Raw genomic sequence first — 14,355 nt, forward strand, 5'->3', positions numbered from 1 at the left:
TGACTGGTAAAATCTCCTTTTGTGTTCTTTTTTTATTCCCCGAGTCAAGTTCACAGCAGAATATCAATGAGGTTTGTTGAAATGGAAACTTTTCACTGTGCATAATTAGAGTAAATGAAACGTGCATCCATTCTCAATGTGCTTCTTTTATTTCTGTAAAATTTAATTTCTCCAAGAATGGAGGCAGAAAAAAAAATGGGGTGAATGTCAACTTACACGAGAAGGGTTTGAAAATTTCAACGCCAGCTCAAGAGCAATGATTTGGATCAGAAATCTTCCTCTGTGATAGGGGCAAACACTTCTTCTCAGCCCGATTTGTGTGCCTCAGTTTTGCCTGTGAAAAGCGAGCACCACTAACAAGAATTAAGCACGTGGAGCTGTAGAGAAGCAGAGCAAATTTCCCCTGAGTATGCTGCTGGAGTAGCCTGATCTGAAAACCTGCTGCTGCTCCTCTGCCTTGAATTTGCTAAGTGTTGACTCCCATTAATACAGCTAGAGCCAAACTGCACGCTGTCACGACCTTCCCGAGAGGAGAGCCCATGAGGGATTAGACTGAGCTTGCCAAAGTCGCCTTGCTCGTGATCTGTGTCAGATCTGAAAGAGAGCCACGCTTGCTCCAGATTGGTCCATGACGGAGATGGGAACTGTAAAGCACAGGATTTTGGTGAGTCTGACCCCGGGAAGCAGGGACCAGCCAGGTTAAAGCAGTGGGGCTATAATGAACCCTAACTCTTTCCATTTCAGCAGTGACCCCATCTGGGTGCTGTGCGTGCCAAGGGGAAGAGGACAGGCCTCCAAGGCAGACAGAGAAAACAGGCAGGGAAGGAAGAAAGAAAATGATTTCATGCTCCTCTTTTGCAGATGGGGAGATGGGGCAGGTGAACCTTGGCCAAGGATGCGCAGAAAGCCTGGGCAGAGGCTGGTGCTGTGCTCTGAACGTCTCCCCGACGTCCTCAGGGCTGTTCTCATGAGCAGAAGCGGTCTGTCCACTCCGCTTGCCAGCTGAGGCTTCATCAGCCGCTGCGGTGCCAACGCTCCTCTCCCACCTCAGCTGCAGAGTAGCATGCCTCTGCTGAAGCCACTGTCTCGGTGCTCGCTGTGAACAGGTTTTCCTGTGCTTTTGCAACAGGCTGGGAATGTGTACGTGGCTATAGGAACCAGAGCACAGCTGCTCCATGGCAGCCTCCGCTGGCTGCCCTCCCTCAGATGGGGTGCTGTGGGTCAGCCGTGCTCCTGGGAACACAGTCCTTGTCTCAAACTAGCCTTTTCCTGGCTTAAATACCCGTGGGGCTCAGCGGTACGGCGGGGTGGAGCATGAGAAGTGGTTAAATGCAAAGATAAATTTCTGTTTAATTAAACTACTCCCATAGGACTTTTCAGTGTGATTGAGCAGCCCATGAAAGCCCTCTGGATGTGCTCAGGCACACTGCACTCCCGGTGTGCTTTTGTGGATGCCATCAGGATCAATGGAGAAACCAACATAACAGAAGTCTGGAAAACTTTACCTTGTCAGATACATCGCACTGGGCTTCCTAGCATGACAGGCAAAAAAAGACAGAGGGCCGTGCATATTTCACTCAGTGGGGCCAGTTTTCCTGTTTTTATTGTCACTGGATTTCTAAATTACAGAAGTTGAGACACAAAACAATAGAGGATGCTCTGTTAGGATGGCTGTTCACATGCCATAGTTCTCTGAATTGAGACGCCTCCTGCTATAAAACTTGAAGTTTACCAAGCCTGAAGCAACTATCTGCTGCTATTATTCACTTATTACTGCAGAATTGCTTAACAGTCTCACAGGAGATCCAGGGGCCTGTTATACCCGGTGCTATATGGGCATGCTGTGAGAGGCAGAGTCCGTCCTGAGGAGCTGCCAGCCTGAGCAGACAGTCCTGTCCCGGGGAGGATGGAGAGCTGGCCAGCTGCCCGCTCGGTGCAGGCAGACCGCAGTGGGGGTTAGCCGGACACTAGACTGCAGCTGCCAGATGGTCTGCTGGGCAGATCATCCCGACTTTAGGAGGTGTCTCAGATCAGTGGAATTAATTGCTTATTGGACATGCCCATATCTCTCCCTTTTAAGTAGTTTAAAGGAGATGACTAACTTTTACGTGGCTGAAGGCAGCTGGGATAAGCCTTTCCCAAAGTGATATGCTCAATATCACACAGGAAACCTGTCAAGGATTGAGCGTGGGGGTTTTTCTGAGTCCTGGTTTACCACCTATTCCACAAAAGTACCTTTCTTCTCCAGATCATGAGAGGTTAATACGTCACCAGTCTTTGCCTTAAACCAGACATAAATGTTCACACCTCACTTTCGAGGGAAGAGAGTTGGTACACAGCATCCCTCTTCCTGTTCCCCAGCAATCCCCTTCCTTGAACAAAGCACAACTTATTTTCTAGAAACACCATCCTCTTTCTTTCATCCTCTGAAAAATGCTACTCTTGCACTTTTATTTTTGCATCCTATGAATAAAGATATCAATTGATGAGATACACATAGCAGTCAGACCAGGAAATGTGAAACATATTGTTATTAATTTGGGTCTACATAAATCTTTGTTTGTCACAGAAAAAACAGATCGACTATTTTTAGAAAACATTCATTCTTTTATTTTGTCTGCCAAGCATTTCCAAGCTGAATCTCAGAGAAAAAGCAATCTGTTACACTCAGACGTTTGTGTGATGAGGGGTTCTATCAGGTGCCACGGCAAACAAGTGTGTTCTCTGTGCAGCATATTCAAATTCCTCCAGTACTACTTCACTTCCCTCCCCAAAGCACAAACAGTGGTAGCTATGCCGTAAACAAAGACTGAGTCTAGAGCTGACTTAGCTGTGCTTGAGGAGAAACTCTGTCCATGTCTTTGTGCATTTTTTTTTCTTTATAATTCCTCTGTCAGACTTTTTACCCTGCTGACCCTGAGCAAATTTGTCAGAGCAAGATGGTCATCTAGTTTTACAGGCTTGGGCAAAATAAGCAACACAAGACTAGAAACAGAAAAGCAGAACACTGGACTATAAATTGCAAAATCCCAGAAGCTAAATTCAAGGAGGGGCAGAAGTTGAAACACTAATGCAATATGAAAAGAGGCATGCCATTTAAATCAGCAATGTAAAGGGTCGGTCTGCTATGGGAGCATGGGAAGTTTTGCCAGCTACTCTCTTTTTTTACCTTGTCACTTCTTTAAAGGGTGTTATTTCTCTGAAGATGAGGAAATTGCATGCTTTCTTGAACAGGATTCCCTGATAAGATGGTATTCCCATTACTCCCCTGAAAGTAAAGTTTCCACTACAGGGTAACCAAATTAAGATGTAGAAACTAAAGCAATATGGGCCATATAGGAGATGCATAGGAACCATTTTCTCCTGTGTAAGAATATTTTTTGTCCAAGGCACATTCCAAAGCTTATGTCCACAGCAATACAACAATGCTGCAAATTTAGTAGGTCTCATATTTAATCTCCAGCTGAAGTGACAAACATAAACAATAAAAACTTATCCCTGACAACAGGCTGACACTACTGACACATCAGTCAGCTCTGATACGCTGATCACAGAGTCTGCTGATCGGTTTCAATATCCTGCAAGGAGCTGATGTATTTGTACTAAAACATTCAAATATGTTCCCTTCTATCCACTCAGGGTGAATGCTGTTAGGCAGCAGCTTCTCTTCCCCAGTCCCCCTCCTCCTCGAGAAATCTCTGACATGCAGAGGTGCCCAAGGCCTGGTCTGGTTGTCACTTCTACTTCACATCCTGGTGCTAGGGCCATCATGAGAGGAACTCATCTGGAGTAATAGGGTAGTAGGGGAAAGGGATTTCTGGGTCTTGCATTGTCTTGAATTACTAAGGTAAAAATACTTGGATAACGCCGTTCCTGCATTCTCTCTGAGCTCTGTTTATCTTATTTCAGGTACCAGCGCTAGCTAAGTAAGCATGAAGTGCAGCATCTGCTCTGCTCTCTGGAGAGGTGTAGCACTGAACAGACTCCCCCGCCATGACAGAAAGCATTAGGGAAAACTGGGGTTGCCTGAGCTAAGATTCCTCCTGGAGCTGCCCTGGGACAATTGCCACTCTTCTGCACCTTTGCTGGTGAGCACTTGTGGTGGAGTTGCTTGGTAGCTCTCTATACCTAGTCCATATTGGTTGAGAAAGCTTCCCACCCTGACAGCACACTTCAGAGTGTGTACTTCATATTAACTGTACAAATATTTGATAGATTTGAAATGAGAGCTTTAAAGGACAATGAACAGCTTGGGTATCCAAATCTGGGCAGCTCGTATAGCCAAGTCCATGTATTTCAGATTACTTTTGATAAGAAGCAGAAAAGATACGAGAAAGGGACAGGAACCATTTTTCAAAAGTTTTTGTGAGGATTAAGGAGTGAACAAGTGTAGTTCATTTGTTTGAAAAAAAATCTGAATTGCAAGAAGGAACTTAGAAATCCTGCAACTTTGCCAAGCATCACATAAAAATACAGAAAACATTCTCGTCAAAGATAATGTGCTCTCCTGTATGTTATACAGAAGCCCAACATGAAGACCTTGAGGTGGATTCCCTATTCAGCACAGCACTGGAGGAAAATCAATCCTGATCCTCTAGGCTCATCTTCTATCCCAGTTTGTTCTTTTCCTCACTCCTTCCATTCTCGTCACCTTATGTTTTTATTTTCACCACAGTTGTCACCCCTCCTTCGTGTTTCAGGACTTCAAGTAATCTCTGTTTGACAAGAGTTAGGAGGAAACTTCTTTGACAGGCTGATTACATCACAGGTTTTCAATAGATGGTTTTCTTGCACCATCCTCTGAAGCATCTAATCCTGGTTTCTAGTAGAAACAAGATGCTGGGCACCAAGAGCAGTGGCTCAGATCTGGTATGACAATTCTTACATTGTTGTGTGCCCTCTCGCTTTTCTATTGCCCATTCCCTTGAATTCCTGTCTCCTCTGCTCTTATCCATTCTTCTGTAATTCCTCTCCTTTTTCAACCTCCTTCAACTTAGTTCAGTTTAATTTCTTACTTTCATTTTCTCTTCCTCTGCCTCATCTTTCAAATACACACAATGCTTATATTTTTGCTGTATGACCAATAGTCTAATGATGATTAATTTGGCTCCAGCAGTATCTTTGGATGCAATTTTCATAGCTTTTCTCATGTTGTTGAGAGAGGTGAATGCACTTAGACTCATAATCTCTGTCCATGAACAGAGCAGAGCATTTCAGGAGTCAGCGTTTGTCCCACGCATGTATTTCTCCACATATCCATTTCCTGACAGAACCCACATTTATCAGCTTTCAGGGCATAAGTGTCTCTTCAAGCCTCCAATTTCCTGGCATGACAGTGATGGTATATCTTCAAAGTTCAATATTTCCTTAGGGCTGATGACATACCTGTATCCTGAGTTACATTTGTGTTTTAGTGGTGCTTCAGCATATCTCCTCAGACTGCCACTGAATGAGTTAATCTGACCAAATTCAGATACTTAGAGTACAGTTGTTTATGTCTAAGCAGGTCACCCAAGGTTCCCACTGTAAACATTTTAGCATACAAGTCATCTCATCCCAAGGTAAAATAGTCAGATGATTTGCACCTGAAACTGTTTTTCTGAACTGAGATACAAGCAAGAGGAATCCCATCCACTGAATTGGAGGGGAACAATGATGCTGATGCCCTTCACTTAAGGTAGGCATGGAAACCAGTTACTCTCCTTTATGAAGAAAGGCGACCTTCACTCCATATGTAGGCATTCAACTATTCTCCAAAATGAAGGGACATGCAAGGCACGTGGTGGATGAGCTGCTTTCCGCTGGTTATGGTGTTGCATATTGGTGGTAGGAAGCAATGAGAAGTTGGACGGAGGCATGAGACACAGCCTGAGCAGGCACTGAGAGCATGGTCTAAGGGACGGGCATGAAGGAGAGGTACTTTGGGCTGAATGGTAGACGAGAAAATCTTGGAAATTTGGTCACATTTCTCTGTTGATCTGCCTCTGCTTTATTGAGGGAAACAGGACTTTGTGTGCCAAATACATGGGCTCACATCAAAGAACAACCGTATTCCACCTAATTTTTCTCCACAAATGGAACATCACCCAGGGTTTTGACTAGCATTTCGAGCCATCAGGGTCACCTGTGTAGCTCCCTTCAGTACTGATCTTTCACGTCCCAAAGCATAGATGAGCCCTGCCGTTTGTCTGACACTATGGGATGGGTCCTTCTTTTCTGAAAAATTTATTAGCATGCTTACTGTCAGTTTGTGAACATCAAATATTTATTAACAGCATTCTAGTATTTTATATTGCCAGTGTTTCTTTACATGTGTTTTACAAAAGTTGCTGACAAAAAAATGAGTCCTCCTAACAATAATTATTTTGGGACACAAACTCTTTTTCTAAACTATATTTACCAGTGTTTGGGAAGTTGGAAATCACATTGCTTTTAATAAATGAAGGACACTCAATTTCTCTTGTGTGTTGCTGTATGTGAAGGATCCACAAGTTCTCATGCCTTCTGCTGCCCAAGCTGCAATAGAGCTGGACCTGAGGGTCCAGTTTGTGGAAAGAAAATAGCACGAAAATAGCACAAAAATAGCACCAGAAGAAAGCTTTTTAGTTTACATTTCGTTATGCCCTAGATGTCTCCAGTAAATAGCAGTGGTACAGTGGCAGACAGCTTGGGCTCACTCAGTCAGCCAGGAGTGATACACTACATAAAAACAGAAATTAATGGGAACTGGCTTATGAAGCAAGGATATTGAGAAAATCACCCTGTGCATATGGGAACTGCAGAACCAAGTGAAAGGCGGGTCATAGGTCCTGTATTAATACATGTCAGGTAAGTTATGTATGAATCAGTCAAGGCAGAGATAACATAGGATGTTCAAGCACGAGGACAACATATCTGAGGAGATGGAGTTGAAAACTCTCTACTGGTAGACCACAACTGGGAGCAACGGGAATATCTTGGGAATGATCCCCAGTACACAGGCCCCAAGTGTGCAGCAATGTCACACAGGGACACAAGCCAAGATAGATAATTGCAAGGATCTAAATGGTGCTCAAACGTTACTAGATGTCTCAAGGAGAAGTCTGTACATCATGTAACTACAAGCTCTTAACTGAGTTGACTTCCTACGCTCTACGTGCAGTCAAATGGAGAAGATTTCTCCTGCAAAAGGCACTATATCCTAAAAAGAATACTCTGAACTTTTCCGTGAGCTGTCTAGGAGAATCAGGGTAACTTAGCTCCAAATGTAGGCATCTATATAACTACAGGTACATTTAACATATCTTATTCCTTACTGGGTATCATTTGTGGGACCATAGGGGCACAATTGTCCGGCCTCTGGCTGCCTTACTTTACTTACTGCTTCGTAAGCCAGAAGACATAGTCCTCTAGCTATGGGGGAAGCTAGGGGACCTGGGGGAAGCCAGCACTGCTGGGGGAAGCCAGCACTGCTCTGCTGCTGTTCCACATGACATAGGGCTCTTTGCCATTTTTTTCCCAGAACTTGGCCCGTCTTGTGCCATTTTCCTTCCAGTCTAAAGAATGATATCCAGATCCAGCCCGGGGTTTTTTGTCAGATGGATATATGTGATGGCCTGCTTTCTGCTGGTAAGTTTTATGGGTCTCTTTCAGAAACATACAGAGGAAAAAACTATAGGATATATCAATGGATTTAGGATTGAGATTTTTCTTCTTTACAGAAGAGAGCAGGTCTCTCTATTCTTCTAATATACATATAAGTGAAAGAAGCTCCAGATGGCTGGTGCTTAGATTTGGTTGCTAAAAAATGTCTAAGCCTTTAACATCTGAAAACTCACAATTTCCAGGCTCAGTTACACTGTCTAAAGATCTGTGATAAGTTTATTTGTGGCAACATGGAAAATAAAAGAGATGCATAATAATATAGAAAACTCTTATATGGCTGCACTATCAATTATTTCATGGTATTCTCTGGGATACTTTTACGCTTGCAAAACACAAGGATCATATAACATAAGTATTTTTTTGGTTGCAGCTTTTCAAAAAACCTGTTACTATAACATGCCCAGCAGTTTGCATTATGCAGAGTAAATATACACTGTATGCTCAAAGAACACGGGGTCCTAACACATAAGAATGCTCTTCTTTGGAGGAAAAAAAAAAGTCACCTTATGATGACCTTACTTACTAAAAACATTTTTGCCCTTCATAGTTCTTATATATTCAATATTTTAACTAAAAACTGCAATGCTGAAGTGTGACATCTTTTTCTCTAATTATTTTCCATGGAAATTCTTCTCTCACACTTCAAGGTCAAGAAAGGCATTCCAGCCAATGCCTGAAAAATAATAGTGTAAAAATGCACATTGATTTAGATTTTCAAAATTGATTAGCAGTTTAAGACTGTGACAGCAATTTATGTGGTGTTTTCAGTTTACTAGAAGCTAAAATTGATTAGCACTTTTTGAAAAGTACCATGCTAATCAAGGTAAATTAAGTCATGAAATTACTTGATTACTAGACAATTTGCCCTTTCGGAGACTTTTTAAATAAAACTAGTTTGGGAAACATTTTCTGACAGCAGCTTTGCTAAAACTATTACTTGCACTGGGAGAAGATAATAATTTTTTTCTTTCATGCTTTTTCTTTAGTATTTTCTCATATCTTTTCACTAAATAACAATCCTAGTCCATATTGCTCTACTGGATTTTTTTTTTCCTTTCTTGCACTTTTCACTTCAAGACTTAATTATATTCATCCTGATAAATAACTCTATGTGCTATCACCCTGCCTGCTATCCTTGTACGATATAGAAGAATAATGCGTGGACTACAATCTGGAAACCTAAGTCTGCCGCCCCAATTAGAAATAGTTCCAGCAGGAAAGATAGTCTAACGAATCTATCTTCAGACTCCCGAGTGTGTATTTTATGTTCTAGAGATATGTATATAGTTTTAATGGGAAAGACTCCTGAACATTATTTTCACTTAAAGGTGAAATTCAGATACACATAAAAAATATATTAAGCCAAGCTAAATAGATTTTTAAATTATTCTGCAAGAGGTGATGGAGACAAAATCAAATAATCTCCATTGTCTGTGAGAGTGCTTCAACTCTTAACTGTGAGTGAGGTCTACCTTAAGCACTGGCCTTGTGGCCCTTTCGCCTGCTTTTGCTCCCAACCAGCCAGTATTTATTTGGTGAGGGGATCACCACAGGTCAAGGTACCTCTGAGGACACGCAGCTGCACAGATTAAGGTGTCACCTTTCACGCATGCACACATGCACACACACTGGAGATGCTGAGCTGAAGTCTGCCTCGCCTTTTGTTCAGTTCTTCACCCCCAGAAAAAAATTCTGCATAAATAGAGATATGTAATGGAGAATTGCACGAACATACTGTATGCCAGGCCAGCGCTCTTTACATGACAACATAAATCCTTGTCGGCAGCCCGTGGCACCTCCAAGAACAGAGACTACAGTCCTTGCCAAACCCCTCCTAGCGATGCTGGCACCAGCGCTTTGTGCTGTTTAAGCCAGATGCTTCTTGTTTAAGAAAGTGATTGGAAACATATAGCAGTAAGAAACTAATGTTATCTGTGTTCTCATCTGGCCAAGATGTACGGAGCTCAAGGCTGGTTTACTTTAGGAGTGGTCTGGAATTCCTGATTTTCTGTGGGAGACAGTATAGTAAACTTAAGAGAGGAGACGTGGCTGTGGAGTTGTTCGTCAAGTGAAACTTTTTTAGGGTGATGTGATACTGGCATGAAAGTCTCCTGCTGGAAGGGAGGAAAGGGAACACACAGGCAGAAAGAAGGAGAATACATATGCAGAAAAATGAATTTAAACCCTGAAGTATTTCTGTATTTCCATTTTCCCTTTTGTATATGATCAGATATGCTTTTGCACAACGATTCATCTATCTCTAAACATATCTAGATTTATGCAAATCTGCAGACACCTGGCTTTTGTTCTGATGATATTGCCAGTAGTGCAGATAGCTTGGTTAGAAAAGTTAAAAACTAATAGCAGTAGCTATCTGTATCCAAGGTTCCTACATTTCTGCTTTCCTTTCCTCTCCCCTGTTGTTTGTGAAAGGCTGCCTTGCCCATCTTTCCTCAGACCATTTCCATTTCCAGTAAAAGCTGTCTTGTGTGAGAATCCTACCTCTGCTTTCACATCCCCTCCACTCTCCACAATATTCAAAGGTGTTGATCTGTTTTTGGCAAGATATATGATTTTTTACACCTTTTCAATCTTTTTTTTTCCAGACTCTCCCTCTTTCCCTTGAGAAACCTTCCAGCCTAAGAAAATATGTAGTCTTTAAAAAAAACCCAACAACAAACAACCAAATCTTGAGAATTACAGTTTAGGAAAGTAAAAAATATGCACAGAGTGATAACTAAGCATGGGCAGCCATGCTGTGTGGCAGAGATTGCAAGTTGAATGTTTTGCTTATGCTCATATTGATTGTAGCTATCTTTCCAGTTTCTCACACGCACCTCATAAGTTATACACCCTTGCAAACTGTGCCAGTTGGCATTTAAAATTTGCCCCTTTACCACTGGAAGAAAAGGAACAATTAATGAAGTGGTGACAACTGGTGTTTCCTCCCTTCCCGGGGAGACAGGAGACAGGGACAAAATCCATCCAATGTGGATGACATATTCGGTTACTAACACCGCCATGGGAAATTCCTTGGGTTTAGATCTGAAAAGAGAGCAACACGTTTTAAGACTCCATTTCAAAATATTTTTACAAAAAAAGGAGGAAAAAGGAGATGGTGAGGAAGCCACACCCCTTTCCAGTTCCCCTGGGTGATTAATGCATCCAGGGGCTTTTGCCGCTCTGTTTTTCATTGCAGCCACGCTCCAGAGCCACATGCTTCGTACTGCCGTAAATACACTGCTTCAAATGTCAGAACTCATTTACTCTGTCCCTTGGAAAAAGAACAAAGCAAGTCAGTTTTTGAACCCAATAATGACAACAAACAGCAGTAGTTGTTCAAAAATAGCCCAGATCAGGAACTAAATAAAGAGGATGCTGCTTATGCAGTTAACCATTATCCATGCTGTTCCTACTAGCTTTTACTAGTCATATGAGCCGAGCCTTGAAGGACGAAACACTTGTGCTTCCTAAATTTCCACTATAGTGATGATAAGAAATGTGACTGTCCTCAAGCACACATGGGAAAAACAAACATTAGCTGCTAACCTGGATGTCGCATTTTCAAGCTGGGCTTGTTTGGATGCATTTGCGTGGCATAACACAGGGCTATGTAAAGGTATCCAGGCTAGCATGTACCCTGGAAGCAGCATGGTGCTGTTAAAGAGGTCCCTTCAAATGCAGCTGTGTTACTTTCAGCAACTCAATATTGCACCCTATTGGTAAACGCAGAAAGCCATATTCAGAATTTAGTAGTTTTATATATGTAGGTGCCGATATAGATGCCTTTCAGAAGTCTGTGTTTGGATTCCTATTTTTGAAAACCTTACTCACAGTAGTCCTTTTTTTTTCAAACAGATTACGTCCTGTTTAAAAGGGGTGACCCTACTCTAAAAAACATTAATAAACTGTAATAAATTAAAATGAGAGTGAAATGTTGTCTAAATTCTTCTACGTGGAGCTACTTCACATTTTTGCTTGCTCCATCTCATTTTTCTGTGATTATTCAAAGCTTGTACCTTCCCAGCAATGAAAACATCAGCTCTGAAACTGGAAATTTCACGAATGCAACATTAATCGTGACATCTTCTGAATGCCCTCTTGCCACCAATGGGATACATGTTTTTTCACATGGTGTGTACATAATTTTCTACAATGTCTAAACAAGGCAGCACAGTTGACAAACTTGTTCCTGTTAATTGCCAAATCCTCACTTTCAGGGCTGCATAAATCTTCTCAATAAAAGATCACAGCTGATGCTGTCAGGTCAAGAATCTCACAGCACGTTTTTGGTGCCAAGTCAAACACAAATTCCCCAGGGCTCACACTAGTAACACCTTCTTATATTTATTTTTTTGTTCTGGATCTGTGGAATAACAGCTTCGAATTCGTTCTGATGTGTCGGTGTTTGCTGCATGTGTGGGGCTGTCAATTTCTGAACCACTTGGCTTGAGAAATTGTGCTGGGAGTAAAGTCTCTCTTCTTGTTTCTGGTCCACCAGGAGCGAAAGAGTTTCTGTGTGGTTGCTCTTTCTTTGTTAAATGGTAATAGCTCTAATCTGGTCGTACCACTTTTTCACACATCTGATTTTTATGCTTTCTACAAAAATTCTGTTTCCTTTACTTTGGAGTCAACCTTCATTGCCTGGCCTAAAGCACTGTACGTCTTGGGTTCAGTTGCAACTTGATTGTTCTGGGCAGGCATCACCTCCATCCTCCACGTTTTTACCCCCAAGACCTAGGGTGCAAACTTTAATGTGTGTCTTAGCAGTTCTGGTAATCTCACTGGTAACATCTTACTTTCTGCAGCTCTGGAGGCATGTCTGATGCATAAGCTAATGCCGTAGCTCTCACTTTATGCTTTATGCAAACCCCAGCCTGTGAAAAGTGGTGCCTTGTTTCACCCACACTGCCAAGCCCCGTGGGATGAGGTGGGAGACAGAGAGAACAGTCACCACCTGCTCTGCTCTACAGGGTGGTCTTGGCCCCACAGAGCTGCCAGTTGATGCCGCTGCTGCTGCAAAAGGGAGCCTGCATAAGGAGCAGGACCCACCACCACCCATGGGGAACACATGGCCCTTCAGACCCTCCTTAAGGCAATAAGAAAAATGGAAAAACTTGAATCAAGGCGAAGAGGTGTAGTTTGATGCTGCCTTCAGCATTTCTCTGGCTCAGATGGATGGCTTGCCGTGCCACAGAACTGAGATCTTCTGTCCCATGGTAGCTTGTGTTAACATCACTCCTAGCTGGGCCAGTCCTCTCCCACTGTAAAGCCACCTGACCCTCAGCGAGAGGCTGCCCCTGGCTCTTGGTGTGGGTGTGCTGTCAGTCACATCCAGCCTTCCCAGGCTTCAGCAGTCTCTGGGGTCTGATGTGTTTAGAACAGTACCAGGGACTTGGCAAGACATTAGGTTGGTGGTTCAGCTGCACAAAGCTGATCTCACCTTGCCCTGTGCCAGTCTGCCAAATGAACAAATGGTGCCAAAAGTACCTCATATTGCTTGGCTGTAACACTGATATTTATTTTTTTTTAAATGCTCAAGTTTATCCCTTGATCCTTTGAATTATAAAGCCAATGCGGAGCTCTACTTGAACTGGACCCATCATGGAGCCATTAACGGTGTCCTTCCAGACACTCTCCGTAGTAGTCTGTTTAGAAACAAAGCCCCACACAAAGATCCGTTTTCAAGTAACAGATATTCCAGGCTTCCTATAAGGTCTATCAGGACCTGGCTGGGCTTCTGCTGCCAGAGAAATCTGCCAAGGGAAAAATGGGCCTGAAGAAGCTGCCACTCCTATTTACTGTTCTTTCATTTGAGGCAGGGGGAGGAAAATGGTGCTTGTATGCACCTCTCTCTATCTCTGTGGAGCATCTGTTCCCATAGATGATCTTGGCTAAGGATTTTTTGCAGTTGTTTTCCAAAGCCTATCAAATTAGATAGACATTGGTCCTGTCCCTCTGATAAATTTCATATGAACATGGCTCAACTGCCTTTGCTAGATTTGACGCTGGAGTTTGTAAATATCTTTCTGAAAAACATTTATTTTATTTTATTTTATTTTATTTTATTTTATTTTATTCAGTTCATCATTTCATTTCAGAATTGATCCAATTGTATCAGCTGCAGGCTTATCACAGGAAGTTTTTTTCTCACCTGTACTGATAGACAGATCTAATGTTGGCTTGGACAGATTGGCCTCCATTGAGTCATGGTAGAGAATGTCTGGGGATAGCCCCAATACACTAGTTAATGAAAGGGAACACATAGATTTGAACTGCTAGAACTAACAGTTATGCAAGCAACTGGGCATTATCTGTACTCCATGTCTCCATGTTCAAATGAATGGTGTTGGCACTGCAGGATCACAGATAAAGATGGCATGGTTTTTCTCTTAAATTCCCTTAAAAATTGTTTGTTTTTTTTTTTTTTTTTTTTCCCCTGAGAGTAGAAGGTTTGCTTGCCCATGGATGTCTTCCAGTCTGATCTCTCATGCTATCATCACTGATGTGTTCGTATGATGATATTGTAGCTGGAACAAAGGGACTGGACAAAGCTTGTGGGTGTCATATACCAATGTGCCACTCTGGTTCTAAATGAATCCTGCACTAAATACAGAGGGATTGATTGCTGTGGGAAAGAAAGCAAAAGAATCATTCTGTCACTGAAAATAAATTGAAGGTTCCCATACATTGCTGTAGCCCAGGGTCACT

The 14,355-nt window shown here is 42.4% G+C and overlaps 1 long non-coding RNA gene across 1 annotated transcript in view; it reads left to right on the forward strand.

The window, feature by feature from the left end:
- Positions 1–365: 365 nt before the first annotated feature.
- The window catches only part of LOC142076005 (uncharacterized), a 34,905-nt gene continuing 20,915 nt past the window's right edge, over positions 366–14,355 (forward strand). The window contains exons 1-2 of the long non-coding RNA XR_012671077.1: positions 366–664; positions 7,502–7,608. This is a non-coding gene — a long non-coding RNA (uncharacterized LOC142076005). The remainder of the gene's footprint in view (positions 665–7,501; positions 7,609–14,355) is intronic.

The sequence above is a fragment of the Calonectris borealis genome, chromosome 1 (genome assembly GCF_964195595.1).
Source record: "Calonectris borealis chromosome 1, bCalBor7.hap1.2, whole genome shotgun sequence".
NCBI lineage: Eukaryota > Metazoa > Chordata > Aves > Procellariiformes > Procellariidae > Calonectris > Calonectris borealis.